The 14,103-nt window shown below is 44.1% G+C and overlaps 1 long non-coding RNA gene across 3 annotated transcripts; it reads left to right on the plus strand.

Annotated features, from left to right (window-relative positions):
- Positions 1 to 35: 35 nt before the first annotated feature.
- Positions 36 to 13,352, plus strand: LOC309525413. Of its 3 annotated transcripts, none has more exons than XR_014216247.1 (3): positions 36 to 277; positions 2,234 to 2,317; positions 3,997 to 4,352. It is a non-coding gene; the product is annotated as an uncharacterized lncRNA (long non-coding RNA). The 3 variants fall into 3 exon arrangements; XR_014216248.1 differs by lacking the exon at positions 3,997 to 4,352 and adding an exon at positions 12,932 to 13,352 and having other exon boundaries at positions 37 to 277; XR_014216249.1 differs by lacking the exon at positions 3,997 to 4,352 and adding an exon at positions 5,868 to 6,928 and having other exon boundaries at positions 37 to 277.
- Positions 13,353 to 14,103: the final 751 nt, after the last annotated feature.

Consider the following 14,103-nt stretch of genomic DNA (forward strand, 5'->3'; position numbering starts at 1 on the left):
TGAAAATTCTATACTGCCCTCCACTAATCACATTCTCCTTTCCCCCCTTCTTCATACTGAGAATTCTGACACCAAACCTTTCTTGCATGAGTCTGTTAAGACTCCAAGCGACAGTTAAACTGGTTTTTACAGGACCAGACAAATACATTGCAAGACAAATGTCACTATGCATTATACAATACCCATACAAATGAACAGGATTTCTCCATAACATCTAAAGAAGGTGGGCCGAGGAAAACAGTAAATAGCACAACCCTTAACCGTTTTCTAGTAAGAAGTAAGTTCTATTGAATTCAATGGGTTTACTTCCAGGTGAGTGGAATGATTGCAGTCAAAGCAAAGAATCTAAAATTACCTAACTGCACCAATGACTATCAGGGGCTGTAAATCTTATTGCTTTTCCAGCAAGGAAGGAGGCATGCGTAATCATTTCCATACTGTTTTCCGGGTCAAAGTTGTTCTGCCCTCTTAGGTTGTTTTTTCCCCTGCAGGCAGACAAATAGAAGTACAGTATACTTGACGCATATTTGGCATTCAACGTTTGATTTGAAATATTCTTTATAATTTGGTGTTTATACCACTGGATAGGCAACACAGTCATTTTTAAACGACACCCGCCATCAAATAATTAGACTTTATACCTTGGACATTTTTAATATAGATGTAGTTTACGATTATTATGCAGAGGATCAACTGCTGACTGTGTGCAGCTACTGTAATGTGACGGTGCCATATTTCTCTGTATTTTCCTCTGTTCTATTGTAAAAACTTCAATTGCTCCATTATTGCCATATTATTTGGCACCAAGGAAGCCATTAACAACAGAGCACCATTATAGCTGTGCTAATTGAAAACCTGTTTGGACAGCTATAATTTAAAATTGATGACAACTGATTTCCAAAGCCCCCCCTTTTTTTTAGTATATCATAGTATATCAAATGATTTAGTATATCAAATGATTAATCTATTAATATAACTTTACAGAATAAAAGTTGTAATGTCTCAAAATAGTGGTTTTAAAAATACTTAATGAAGCTATGTGGTTCATTAGTGGTTTTAAAAATACTTAATGAAGCTATGGAACCTACAAATTATTTTCTATGAGCCAGCTTGAATGGAGACGAGACTGGAACTTACCAGAAGGAAGAAGAATCCCCTTTCTTCCACCTGTTCTAACTGAACAAAGAGCTCAGTGTAACTCAAAAGCTTCCTTAAAGAAACAAAGTTATATGAACTATAGCTCCACCCATCACATAAGATGGTCACCTTTTGTATACATTGGTGGCTTCTAACATACCTTCCCACTTTAAAAAGAGTGGCAAACCACCAGTTTCTTCTAAACATTTTAGTGTTGTTTCACACCACCCCACTCTCCAAGCGGTGTGAGATTCCAGGGGTACCAGGCGCTTACCCAGAGTTCATGTTTCCTTGGGAATTGAGGCACAATGGAGACTGTGATGTCTTTAGGATATATGGTTTATTTACACATATATACAACCTGAGCCTACGATGGAAGGGTTCACAGCATCAACACCCTAAAGGGTCTTGTTTCTCCCATAGCCACAGCCCTGGATTCAAGCTGAGATCTACCATTTCTCTGCCTTTCTGACTTTCCTGCTTGCTGCCTTGCTTCTCAGTCATATAACTCCTTCCCCTCTCTACCTTTATCTGTTGAGCAATGGGGGCTCCAGCCATTTGCCATCTTGCACAAGCCGTTTGATGCTTCGTTCTCTTAATAGCCCATCACCCAGGGGGCTAGCCTGACTTAATTAGCTCTTAATACTTGCTAAATCTGGGGATTAGAAGTGTCTAGCATTCATTTTAACACCCCAAGCCTTGATTAAATTCTAACACTTACTGGATCCAGGAAGTGTCTGGCACCCACAAACTCATGACAGTATGTTGGATATATGAGGTTGCATGGCAGTAAAACAGCTGTAGTTAACATGATGCCCTCCAGATGTTGCTGAACTACAACTCCCAGCACACCTGGCCTCTGGCCATGCTGGCCGGTTTCCATGGAAGTTGGAGTCCAACAGCATCTGAAGGGCACCACATTGGCTGATTTAAATGCTGCCCCTTGATCATTTCCTATCCAGACAGGCTCTGAAAAAAAACCATGTATGGGAAAAAGATAGCTTAGAGCCATCCCTGCAAATGGCCTACCCTTAAATTTATGTTAACCTTCAGATACATTTACTTGCACATCTAATGCAGTTTATTTCTTCACTAGTCTAGAATTCAAGGAGTAGATATGGAACCAGGAGGAATTGCTATGGGAGTGAAAGGAACCTGCCTTCATTTAAAACCATGCCAGGTATTCACATATCATATTGCTGGACTAATTTTTTTTACAAAAAAGTATTAAATGTTGATAGGGTGATACGAATTCTGGTTGGAGGACGGCACCTTTTCTGCCCATAAATTCCTCATATTCATAGGAACAAAGTTGTTTCTCTCCCCCCCCCCTTTACCAGTTCATTAGCGCCATGCATCAAAAGTCTAGGAATGAAAGGTACATTGGGGGTGGAATTTTATTTTGAGAGCTATCAGCTCTTTGGAGACTCCTGTTCAAAAGTATTTTGATATAATGTTTAGGCTGTTTGTGGCTTCAGATCTGTTCATGATGAAATTCCAGGTAATGTTTCATAGGCTTGGCTTCCGGCCTCTATTAGTTCTAAAAAATATTGACATTTGATCCTTTAAATAGGTGATATGAGACGTCTGCTTTCAATGTTTTAAGACAGCATCTATGAATGTTTCTCATTTTACATCAGAACTTAGGAAAATATAGTAGAGACTTCCTACTAGATAGTCTGGCTGCAGCAAAACCTATTTTATTAGGCTGTGTACGCATTACCAGCTTACTACTGGTTTACTCCTCTCCAGTGTGTTTCCACTGCTGGTGTTTAGAGGTGGTGCTGTGGGTTAAACCACAGAGCCTAGGACTTGCCAATCAGAAGGTCGGTGGTTCGAATCCCTGTGACGGGTGAGCGCCCGTTGCTCGGTCCCTGCTCCTGTCAAACAAGCAGTTCAAAAGCACAGCGTTTTAAAATGCCTTATGAAAATGACTGTGTCCAGCTTACTTGGACTGCTGCTAACTTTTGGACGAGATAGTCATGTAGTGCCTGTTTAACGTGACAACTAATTGTCACATACAGTATTCTAGTAGTGAATCAGTGATATAACTAAAACAGGACTACTGAGAAGCAAGAGGCAGGTATCAGCAGAATCAGGGGGTGGGGGGAGTGTTAGGAGAAAAAACTTAAGTGGGCCACCTGCATTCCCTAAATGGAACAACCTGGACTGAGCATGCTTTGTGGCCACAGAACACAGGCTGAAAGGCGGGGCAGAAAACTAGGGAGGAGGAAGGAGAATGGAATGGAGTATCCTGAAAAGAGGCAAAGTTGGTGGAACCCTGAACAGGAGCACTCCACTTGCTAAGTTTACACAAAGCAGCTTCTACCTTAGGTAAAAAAAGAGGGGGAGGGGAAGTCCCTTTACTCTATTATTAACTGAAGAAATGCCCAAAAGGAACTAGAGCGAAGCTTTCCAAACTTTTCAAGTTGGTGACACGCTTTTTGGACATGGATCATTTCGCAACACAGTAAGTCAGTTTTGCATCATTTCAAGACACAGTAATTCAGTTTTACTAGCAAACCAGAGGTTAAACTAACCCTTTCCAGCCCTAGGAGGAGTGTGAGGAGCGTTTGTGTAACACACCTACTATACATTGCAGCTGACACACTAATGTGTCATGACACATAGTTTGGAAAGCTCTGAATTAGAGGCTAAACTGGCTTGTTCATATACCTTCGTAGTTCTGGAGAAAGGAAGACTGCCGGGGCTCAAGTTGACTTAGGGTTGCTACATCAGCCACTATAATTTATGAGCATGGTAATATCGATTTTACAATATATGAAAGCAGAACATTGATCTTCTTGCATTCTCCCCCTTCTTGCCATCTTCCTATCCATATTTCTCCCCCCCTGGAAGTGCATTGATTTCTGAGCTCAGTGGTTGAGCCGTTGAATGAATCACAGATTTACAGTGCTGAGCTCTGCTGTGCAATTGAACACAGGGAAGGAAGTCCAATCAGGGTCTAATCAGAGATCTACTCTCCAAAAAAGCCTCCTGACTGCATCACAATTAGATTAATCAGAGCTTGAGAATATTTTCTGACCTCTGCAGCTGAAGCAGATGCAACACAGCGAAGGCTTTTTGCTTAGAAAATGAAGACCCACTGAGTTGCAACTGAGGTGAAGGGATAAATCACCCATTTTAGTCACCATTCAGCACAGAACATAATTATGCTTACCTTCTGATTAGGTCTAGGAACACAATGGCATTAAAATACGACAGTTCTATGTTGAATTTTTCCTGAGAATTCAATTATTATTCTTTTGCAAAAGTAAAACCTGGATTAATGTGTTGTTTCTTTTTTATATATGCATGAATTTCCACTTGTGATGGCCCATGTTCTGTTGACTAGCTAGAATCATTAAAGTTGGCACCAGAATGTTTTATGTTGCTTTTCCTCCAGAAGGCCTAATCACTTGCTCACTCTTGAGAACAAAACATTAACTTGGACTGCCAGTGTTGCCAGAATCCCAAAAGATGGGCACTTAATTTGCATCTAATTTAACTATTATTTGCATACTTTGATGTCAGAATGGCATTTGCTCAAACAATTATTGCTGCCTGGATATAATCCCAATTTTTCACATGCATACTCTGTCTACAGTGCCTTCTGTCCTCTCCCTCTGGAGGGAATAGCCGGGAATCTGTACTACGTTATCAGATGCCAGCAACCATACACCCTCTCTACCCTAGCACACTGAACTTTTATGGTGGGCCTTTAATGGTGAACTTCTTTTGGGAGCTAATCTTTACTCCAAAGCAGTGTGTAAATGTAGGGTGGAGTCTTTGTGCATCTGAAGGGCATCTGATCCAGTGGATGGCTCCACAAATAGTAGAGGGGAGGCCATTTTTACCGATTCCCTGCTCCCCTGGAGTGCCCCCAAACCCAAACATTGGCTCTAGAGAGTTGGAGCACCCTCCACTGTTGTATCTCCAACATTAGGAAGTTGATTAAAGATAAAAAAGGTAAAGGTAAAGGACCCCTGACAGTTAAGTCCAGTCACAGACAACTCTGCGGTTGCAGCGCTCATCTCACTTTACTGGCCAAAGGAGCCGGCGTTTGTCCGCACACAGTTTTTCTGGGTCATGTGGCCAGCTTGACTAAGCCGCTTCTGGCAAAGCCAGAGCATCACACGGAAACGCCATTTACCTTCCCACCGGAATGGTACCTATTTATCTACTTGCACTTTTTGGTGTGCTTTCGAACTGCTAGGTTGGCAGGAGCTGGGAACAAGCAACGGGAGCTCACCCTGTCGCAGGGATTCGAACCACCGACCTTCTGACTGGCAAGCCCAAGAGGCTCAGTGGTTTAGACCACAGCACCATCCGTGTCCCTGATTAAAGATACTGAGCCTCAAAGCAGGGCCTATTATGAGTACCTTAGGTTCAAAGCTAAGGTCTCATTGTCTGGAACTCCTTTTAACAGGTGCTTTGAAGAAGGGCAAGTCCAAGCCCAAGCCATTCTGCTGTCTAAGGTGGAGCTACCAAAATCAGCTGCCTGAGTTGGTCACCTCACTCTGCCTACTGGCTGGGCCAGCCCAAGGCAGTTCTAAAATGCATCTTCTTAGGAAAAGCAGCTGCAGTTTAAAAGCTCAGAATACGAACCAGCTGATAGTAAAGAGCATTCTCTGTATTCTAGGAACCCCCATTACTCATTACAAATAGAAAACGGTTAAAAGCTCAGGGAGGATGAGGATTAATACAGATCTGTTTTTGTCCTCCCAAAGCTTCACTCCTCAGGACTGGAAAGCTACTTATCGGCTCCAAACAGAAATCAACACCCTTGCGAGGTTTGGCAGGAAGTCCGCTTTTAAAAACCATTTACAGTAGGAGATTTCCCTTTGTGTGGAAACTGCTAGAGGATTCGAGGGAGAGGAATGCAGCCAGGCTCAGATGCAGAATTGTTTGTGCTCAGTGGATAGGAAAAGTGAATGAGTGCGGATGGGTCGGGGGAGGACTGTAACACGGCCAGAGAGCCTGTAAGAAGAAAGAGCTGTTTGGCATCTGGCTTCATGAAGCTCGGCTGCCTCTCTCTCCTCTCTCGCCTTGTCTGCCATATCAAATAGCTTTTTGAATACAACGTTCAGTGAACCAAAATACATTTCAAGATCTTATGTGGGGGAGCCTTGCCCCGAATTGAAGTAAGTGGTGGAACTCCCATTAATTTCAAAGCAAGGTGGAAGGAAGGGGAAGAGGCCTTTTGTCATCGTCCCCCACATTTTTGCCTTTGTTTCCCCCCTCCTCCTCCATGCTCTGAAAATCATGGCTCATATCCATCTCTGGTGGTACTTGAATAACTGCTCTGCTGTGATCTGCATCACAAAAGTGCCTTTAAAAGCAAGTCAAGCAAGCAACACAGCGCTTGTCAGGGCTCCATTGCTCCCTCTCCCACTTTGATTTCCCCTCCCTTGGGACCAACTGCAAATCCGCCAGGCATCCAGATTTTGTTTGTCAGATCACGGAAGCGTTGGAAACAGAAACGTGTGGCGTCTTTGCAGCGGGAAACTATGGGTGTTTTCATTTGCCGTGTGCTCATGAGACACACAGGGTGGGGAGGGGGGCAGGGGGCGAATAGTCAGTCGCTTTATTCTATAGGTATCTGGAGAACTATGTTTTCAGGGGACGAATCCAAATTTCCAAGAATGTACAGGTCATAGGACTGGTGAATGTAAAAGTAGGCGAGGCCAGCAAATGCTTCCCTCTAGTTAAGGCATGCCCATTTCCATGAGTGGATCGCTGAGTCACTTGATTTGGCAGGGCATACCTGAAGGGTGTTGGGCACCAGAGCTGCTGTGTAACGGTAAAGGGAACCTTCACCATTAGGTCCAGTCGTGGCTGACTCTGGGGTTGCGGCACTCATCTCGCTTTATTGGCCAAGGGAGCTGGGGTGTAGCTTCCGGGTCATGTGGCCAGCATGACTAAGCCGCTTCTGGCAAACCAGAGCAGCGCACGGTAACACCGTTTACCTTCCCGCTGGAGCGGTACCTATTTATTGTACTTTGACGTGCTTTCGAACTGCTAGGTGGGCAGGAGCAGGGACTGAGCAATGGGAGCTCACCCCGTTGCGGGGATTCGAACTGCTGACCTTCTGATCAGCAAGTCCTAGACTCTGTGGTTTAACCCACAGCACCACCCGCATCCCTGTGTAGGTACAGCTATACTGAAGTCCTGATTTGGGGCTATCACATCAGTCACTATGTCTTGCTGTATTCTGCTGAATCATAAGGCAAATTCAACACATTCTGCAACATGCTCTAACATAACTCCTTGTGAAAAGAAACAGGCCATTGGGCTGGACTGGCTGCTTTTAATCCAGGTGATCCATTTGCATCCTGTGATCAACCAATGTTTCCTTCTGCTTACTACTCTCTGCCCAGTTTCCCACCCACCCACCTGCTTGCTATCTCCATAAACCATGGTGGTACCTGATGGCACTGCCTCCAGAATGAGAGCTGATTTTTTGGTGAGAGAATGGAAGAATATCCTTCTATATGTGTTGTCCTAAAACCACTTTTGTGTGGATCCAAGGTAAATAATCATAGCTCCAGTTTCTTAGCAGACAAGGAAGAAGAAGCATTATAGAGGATTTAACCACTTCCCTAACAATGGCAACAAAGAGTAAAGGGGAATTCATGTTTATACAATATTTCAAACAAGGGCAGAGACTTCCATGAAGTTGTGGATACGGCAGTAGAAAAGTCCTATGATGGGCCAGAGGCTGATAAAATCCTGCCATGCTCTGTAGCTGCATAGAGGGCATCAGGTTCCGTTAATAATAATTTGGAATTATAAATTAATTATGGTTGGAATTTAGTGAGCAGATCTTTTTTCGTAATTAGTCAAACTTAGTTTTTTACCAGAGATTCAGCACAATGCGTGTCTGTATCTATCTTCCCCCATAGAAATGCCAGAATACAATAACAGGTTGGAAAATCTGCCCTCTCCAAAGAGGAAAAGAATAAATGAATACAAATTTTATACCAGGATAAAAATTATTAATAACATTTTGGACATCAGGTTGAACTGAGAGGTAGCTAACTAAACAGACTTTACTGGGAAAATGGGAGAGAGAGGGGAAAAAACAGTATCCTGTTAATAATGCTGCCATGCACAGCATGCAGGAAGTGATTGATGGTTATTGGCACAACACATGTTAATTAAACAGATGAGTCCTATGAATTCCTTAATATTTCCTGTTGCAAGGCCAGGGAATTGTTAAAAATTTCATATTTTGTGCTGATAGCACCCATAAAGACCATATTGATGGGAGAGTCTCTCTATATAAACTAGGAAAAATTACACTGTGAATAATGCCCTGGTTTCATTCATCCAGTATATTTCTCTGGGGAGTTTCCTTCTATTCGCAACAAGCCTCCTTCAGTATTAAACTGGAAAGGTTGAATTCAGAGTTCTGTGTTGAGGAAATTTGTGAGCACGTTCACTGCCCGCTAATAAGCCACTCTCTTATTACTCATGCGACTGTTGGCTTTGTCAGGTAATCAAAACCTTACAACATTGTTGAAAACTTCCTACATACAGCACTGAAAAATGAGCGTGGGTTAAGTGCATTTTTAGATGCTGAGTGAAGATAAAATGAGATTGGCAGACCGTAAGAGCAGCACTCAAGGCCTATTAAAACCCTTCATGCAAAGTTCTTGATTCTTAACTTAAGAGCTTGTTGGAATTATATTTGTTAATCCTATGTATACATGGTTAAAGGCGTTATATGATAGCGATCAAACCTAAACTTTCCAACCACGGCTGCACCCAGACAAAACACTTTTTGAGTCAAGAATGAAGTGATGGCAAATGCTTCTATATATAGTGAAGTACAGTTGTACCTTGGTTTACGAACTTAATCTGTTCCAGAAGTACATTCTTAAACCAAAGCATTTTTAAACCAAGGCCTGCTTTCCCATAGCAGTGGGGGTCTCAATTTACAAATGGAACACACTCAACAGGAAGTGAAACATGTTCTTATTCCAAGGCAAAGTTCACAAACCAAAACACCTACTTCCGGGTTTGCAGAGTTCTTAATCCAAGTTGTTTATAAACTTTTGTTGTTGTTTAGTCGTGTCCGACTCTTCGTGACCCCATGGACCAGAGCACGCCAGGCACTTCTGTCTTCCACTGCCTCTCGCAGTTTGTTCAATCTCATGCTGGTAGTTTCGAGAACACTGTCCAACCATCTTGTCCTCTGTCATCCCCTTCTCCTTGTGCCCTCCATCTTTCCCAACATCAGGGTCTTTTCCAGGGAGTCTTCTCTTCTCATGAGGTGGCCAAAATACTGGAGCCTCAGCTTCACGATCTGTCCTTCCAGTAAGCACTCAGGGCTGATTTCCTTCAGAATGGAGTTAATAAACTAAGCTGTTCTTAAACCAAGGTACCACTGGAGCAGCGGTGGCGGCGGCGGCAGCAGCAGCAGTAGTAATAATAATATTTATAACCCGCCCATCTGGCTTGGTTTCCCCAGCCACTCTGTGTGGCTTCCAATAAAATATTAAAAATACAATAAATCATCAAACATTAAAAACTTCCCTAAACAGGGCTGCCTTCAGATGTCTTCTAAGAATCAGATAGTTGTTTATTTCTTTGACATCTGATGGGAGGGCATAAAATCTGTTTTACAAAAGGAACCCAAACAGAATTGTCTTAAAGAAAGCATGCCATGTGTCTCACAAGACTTGCCCCACTTCGAACATTCAGATAAGGGCAGTGTGGCGTCGCTCATGATATCTGACTTGTATAGATTTGCATGCCAAGAGATATATGATAAAATGTTATGTAGCTAAGAAGATATTTATAAGGTGTAAGGTAAGGAGTGAGAGCAAGTGGGGGAGAGGGGTTGGAATGAAGGAGTGTGTCATGTGTTGATTTGCTGAGGGTGGAGTGTGACAGTTAGAAGAGGGGTGCGAGAGGAAAGGGGAGAGTTGGATTTCGGGAGGGAGGAGACGGGGGCAGGTGCCAAGAAGCAGGGAATAGGACAAGATTAGGATTTGCATTTGCATTTGGAATAGAGTTATGAACACATGTCATGACATACAACAAAATCCAAACGCTGTTTTTGAAAACAAACCGCATAAGAACATGTTACATTCAGCTGTTAGATTATAAAAAAAGTTTGTTCATTCAAACTACTGTACTTTTCTGTGTATAATATGAGGTTTTTTAATGATAAAACAGTGGTTAAAAATTGGGGGCGTCAAAGGGATGCGGGTGGCACTGTGGGTTAAACCACAGAGCCTAGGACTTGCCGATCAGAAGGTCGCCGGTTCGAATTAGAGGAAATGGAGGCTTCTGTGTTGCATTTGACCGGAAGTGTTGTCCAGTCAGGTGAGCCTTTTTTGGCATCCCCCCCGAAAAGCTCAACAACTATTTTTGAGTCCCCCAGATAGACTTATGAGGGACACAGGTGGCACTGTGGGTTAAACCACAGAGCCTAGGACTTGCGGTTCGAATCCCCGCAACAGGGTGAGCTTCCGTTGCTCGGTCCCTGCTCCTGCCAACCTAGCAGTTCGAAAGCACCTCAAAGTGCAAGTAGATAAATAGGTACCGCTCCGGCGGGAAGGTAAACGGTGTTTCCGTGCACTGCTCTGGTTCGCCAGAAGCAGCTTACTCATGCTGGCCACATGACCCAGAAGCTGTACGCCGGCTCCCTCAGCCAATAAAGTGAGATGAGCGCCGCAACCTCAGAGTCGGTCAGGGGTCCCTTTACCTTTACTAAATAGTATAAACACAGGGGTGTGTTATACACAGAAAAAAACAGTATGTCTCGTATTTGGCCAAGCTATCAAGGATGTGACAAAAATTAGTCGGAGACAGTAGTGCCTATATGGTGGCAGCAGAATGCTGGTAGTTAAAAAGATGGCTTGAGGTGCTGGGTGCCCAGAGGTGAAAACCTTATAAAGCAAAGGGGGGCGGGGGAGAGGAAGTCAGGTGGGCTGAGGGGGATTGGTGATTTGAATTCAAGTCCCCTCTTGCTCTAAGTGGTGGGCTTGGGTGAAGGGTTGCAGCGCTGCAGTGGTGTGGTAGAGAAATGGCAGAAGCCCCTTCCTTCCATCATGCAGATAGGTCTGGAATGTGAACCGAATTTTCCATGTGAACACCTAATTACACAGATGCCCAATTTGGGTGCTTCCCCCTGTCAATAAGCAGGCCTCCACTTGAGGGCCCAGCTCAAACTACAGGCTTGCACGTCACCATCACATTATTACAGCACCACTTGCAGCCAGATGTATAAACTAGGCCACGCCTATGTGTGTTGACAAGGACCTGTATGGACTGAAACTGTCTCAGACACAGCTGTGCTCAAACACAGAAGACTAGAGAAATGTGCATAAGCTTTAGTCTCTTGATGTTGTATCAATAATAATAATAATAATAATAATAATAATAATAATACAGTAATAATTTATTATTTACACCCCGCCCATCTGGCTGGGTTACTAGTGCTTATGCAGGACCAGCCCAACCAGGAAGCAGGGTGAAGCATCGGCCACAGGCGGTGGAAGCCCCTGAAGTGGTCCTTCCATGGGCACCTTTGTCTCTGGCATCGGCGGAGAAGCAGTGCCAGCGTTGGAGCTGATTTCCGATGAGATCTCATGAGATCTTGGCTGGAAACCGCTGTCAATACTGGCACCGCGTCTCTGGTGGCAGTGCTGGCAGAGGCATGTGGTGCCAGCAACTGTGGGTGGCACAGTGGTGGTGCCAGCGGCAGAGCAGGGTGGCACTTAGCACTGCATGAGTTTTGCTTCATATGTAGATTGCAAACTAAGATGGTCCAGAAAAACACAAAACATATTTTGTTTGCAAAATCTTTCTGTGCACAGGTATAATGCATCATAAATGGCTTAAAGTAAAAACTTATGAGCTGCTTCCTGCCCCCGCTTGTATATGAATCTAAATTTGGATCCCAATAAAAAGGGATCTTAATCAGAGCTGTCTTGCACTGAGTTTTTCTCTTGACTTTACTGCAGGCACAGGCAAACTCGGCCCTCCAGATGTTTTGAATCTACAGCTCCCATCATCCCTGACCACTTGTCCTGTTAGCTAGGGATGATGGGAGTTGTAGTCCCAAAACATCTGGAGGGCCGAGTTTGCCTGTGCCTGCTTTACTGCTTCAAGAAAGCTCCTGTGTTAGAATGTAATCACAGTACAGTGGCACCTTGGGTTACATACGCTTCAGGTTCCAGACGCTTCAGGTTCGAGACTCCGCTAACCCAGAAATATTACCTCAGGTTAAGAACTTTGCTTCAGGATGAGAACAGAAATTGTGCTCTGGCGGCATGGCGGCAGCAGGAGGCCCCATTAGCTAAAGTGGTGCTTCAGGTTAAGAACAGTTTCAGGTTAAGAACAGACCTCCAGAACAAATTAAGTACTTAACCCGAGGTACCACTGTAATCTGGAAACTCTAACGGAAACTATGTGGCACCCTCATTAATACTGCCAAGGCTTCAGCCTCCTACATGAAAGGATGGAACCATTAGTCATCAAGTTTTATGCACATTTCCTCAACATTAAATTTCTTTCATTCTTTATTACAGCCTTGTGCTATCCATCCGATGAAAACCCTTTCAGCCATGAAAGGCCAAGTGTCTCAGGCCTCAGGGTTGGGATAAGAACTATCACCCAGAACGTAGCTAGGATTGTAAATAAGGCAGCACACGCTGGCATTTTCACTGTTTCTTAAAGGTTCCTTCGAATTTGTTCTTGAAGTACTGCGGTTGAGTACCAGAAAGGCAAGTGAGAAAGTAAGTGGCATATTAATTTGTTGTGGCTGTTTAATCCATAGCAGTGACCAGAGGAGAAGTGACTGCTGAGAGGAGTGCAAAGAGAAGAAATGCCATGGTGCATCAGCACAACCAGACGCCTTCATCTGCCCCAGCTGCAACAAAACATGTCTCTCCTGTATCGGTCTCTACAGCCACAGCAGGTGCTGTAAATCTCCAGTGGTTTAACTTCATCCCCAAAGGCGCACTCCTGAAGCAAATGGATGCCAACCCTATTGTTAATATAAAGACTTTGAGACCTGTATTGAAACCAGGCCGAACCATTTATGAGTCTGCCTGGGAAATATTATAACTACCAACAACAAGAAGAAAAGTGAACCAGGACAAATGCAAACTATTTTCTCTTAAGAGGCCGCATCAGCACACAGTGCAATAGGTGAACATCATTAAATACCCAAGGGTCCACAATTGACACTCCTCAAATATTAGAGTCACACTCCTTCAGTGCAGTTCATAGCTGTCAACTTTTCCCTTTTCTTGCGAGGAATCCTAATTGGAATAAGGGAATTTCCCTTAAAAAAAGGGAAACATTGACAGCTATGGTGCAGTTCACTAACAACTTAGTTTCCTCAAAATAATCTGATGGCCTGGGGCTGACAAAGGGAATAAACAGGTAGGAGCTAGTGATAGTTAAAGGTAAAGGGACCCCTGACCATTAGGTCCAATCGTGACTGACTCTGGGGTTGCAGCGCTCATCTCGCTTTATTGGCTGAGGGAGCCGGCGTACAGCTTCTGGGTCATGTGGCCAGCATGAGTAAGCTGCTTTTGGCGAACCAGAGCAGCGCATGGAAACGCCGTTTACCTTCCCGCCGGAGCGGTACCTATTTATCTACTTGCACTTTGAGGTGCTTTCGAACTGCTAGGTGGGCAGGAGCAGGGACTGAGCAATCGGAGCTCACCCCATCGCGGGGATTTGAACCGCCGACTTTCTGATCAGCAAGTCCTAGGCTCTGTGGTTTAACTCACAGCACCACCTGCGTCCCAGTGATAGTTAGGAGTGTGTATAATTTGTCTTGTATTACCCAGGTTTTTCTCAAAATCAGTTGTGGCTGGTGCCCATTGGAACTGGTGGAGCAGAAGTCAGGGAGGCCAATAGTAAGCTGAACCACAGGTAGTGACAGGCAGAACCACCCCTGACTGGCAGACTGAGGTTGATGGAGTAGAGCCCCATTTG

The sequence above is a fragment of the Podarcis vaucheri genome (assembly GCF_965113315.1).
Source record: "Podarcis vaucheri genome assembly, chromosome: 2".
Lineage (NCBI taxonomy): Eukaryota > Metazoa > Chordata > Lepidosauria > Squamata > Lacertidae > Podarcis > Podarcis vaucheri.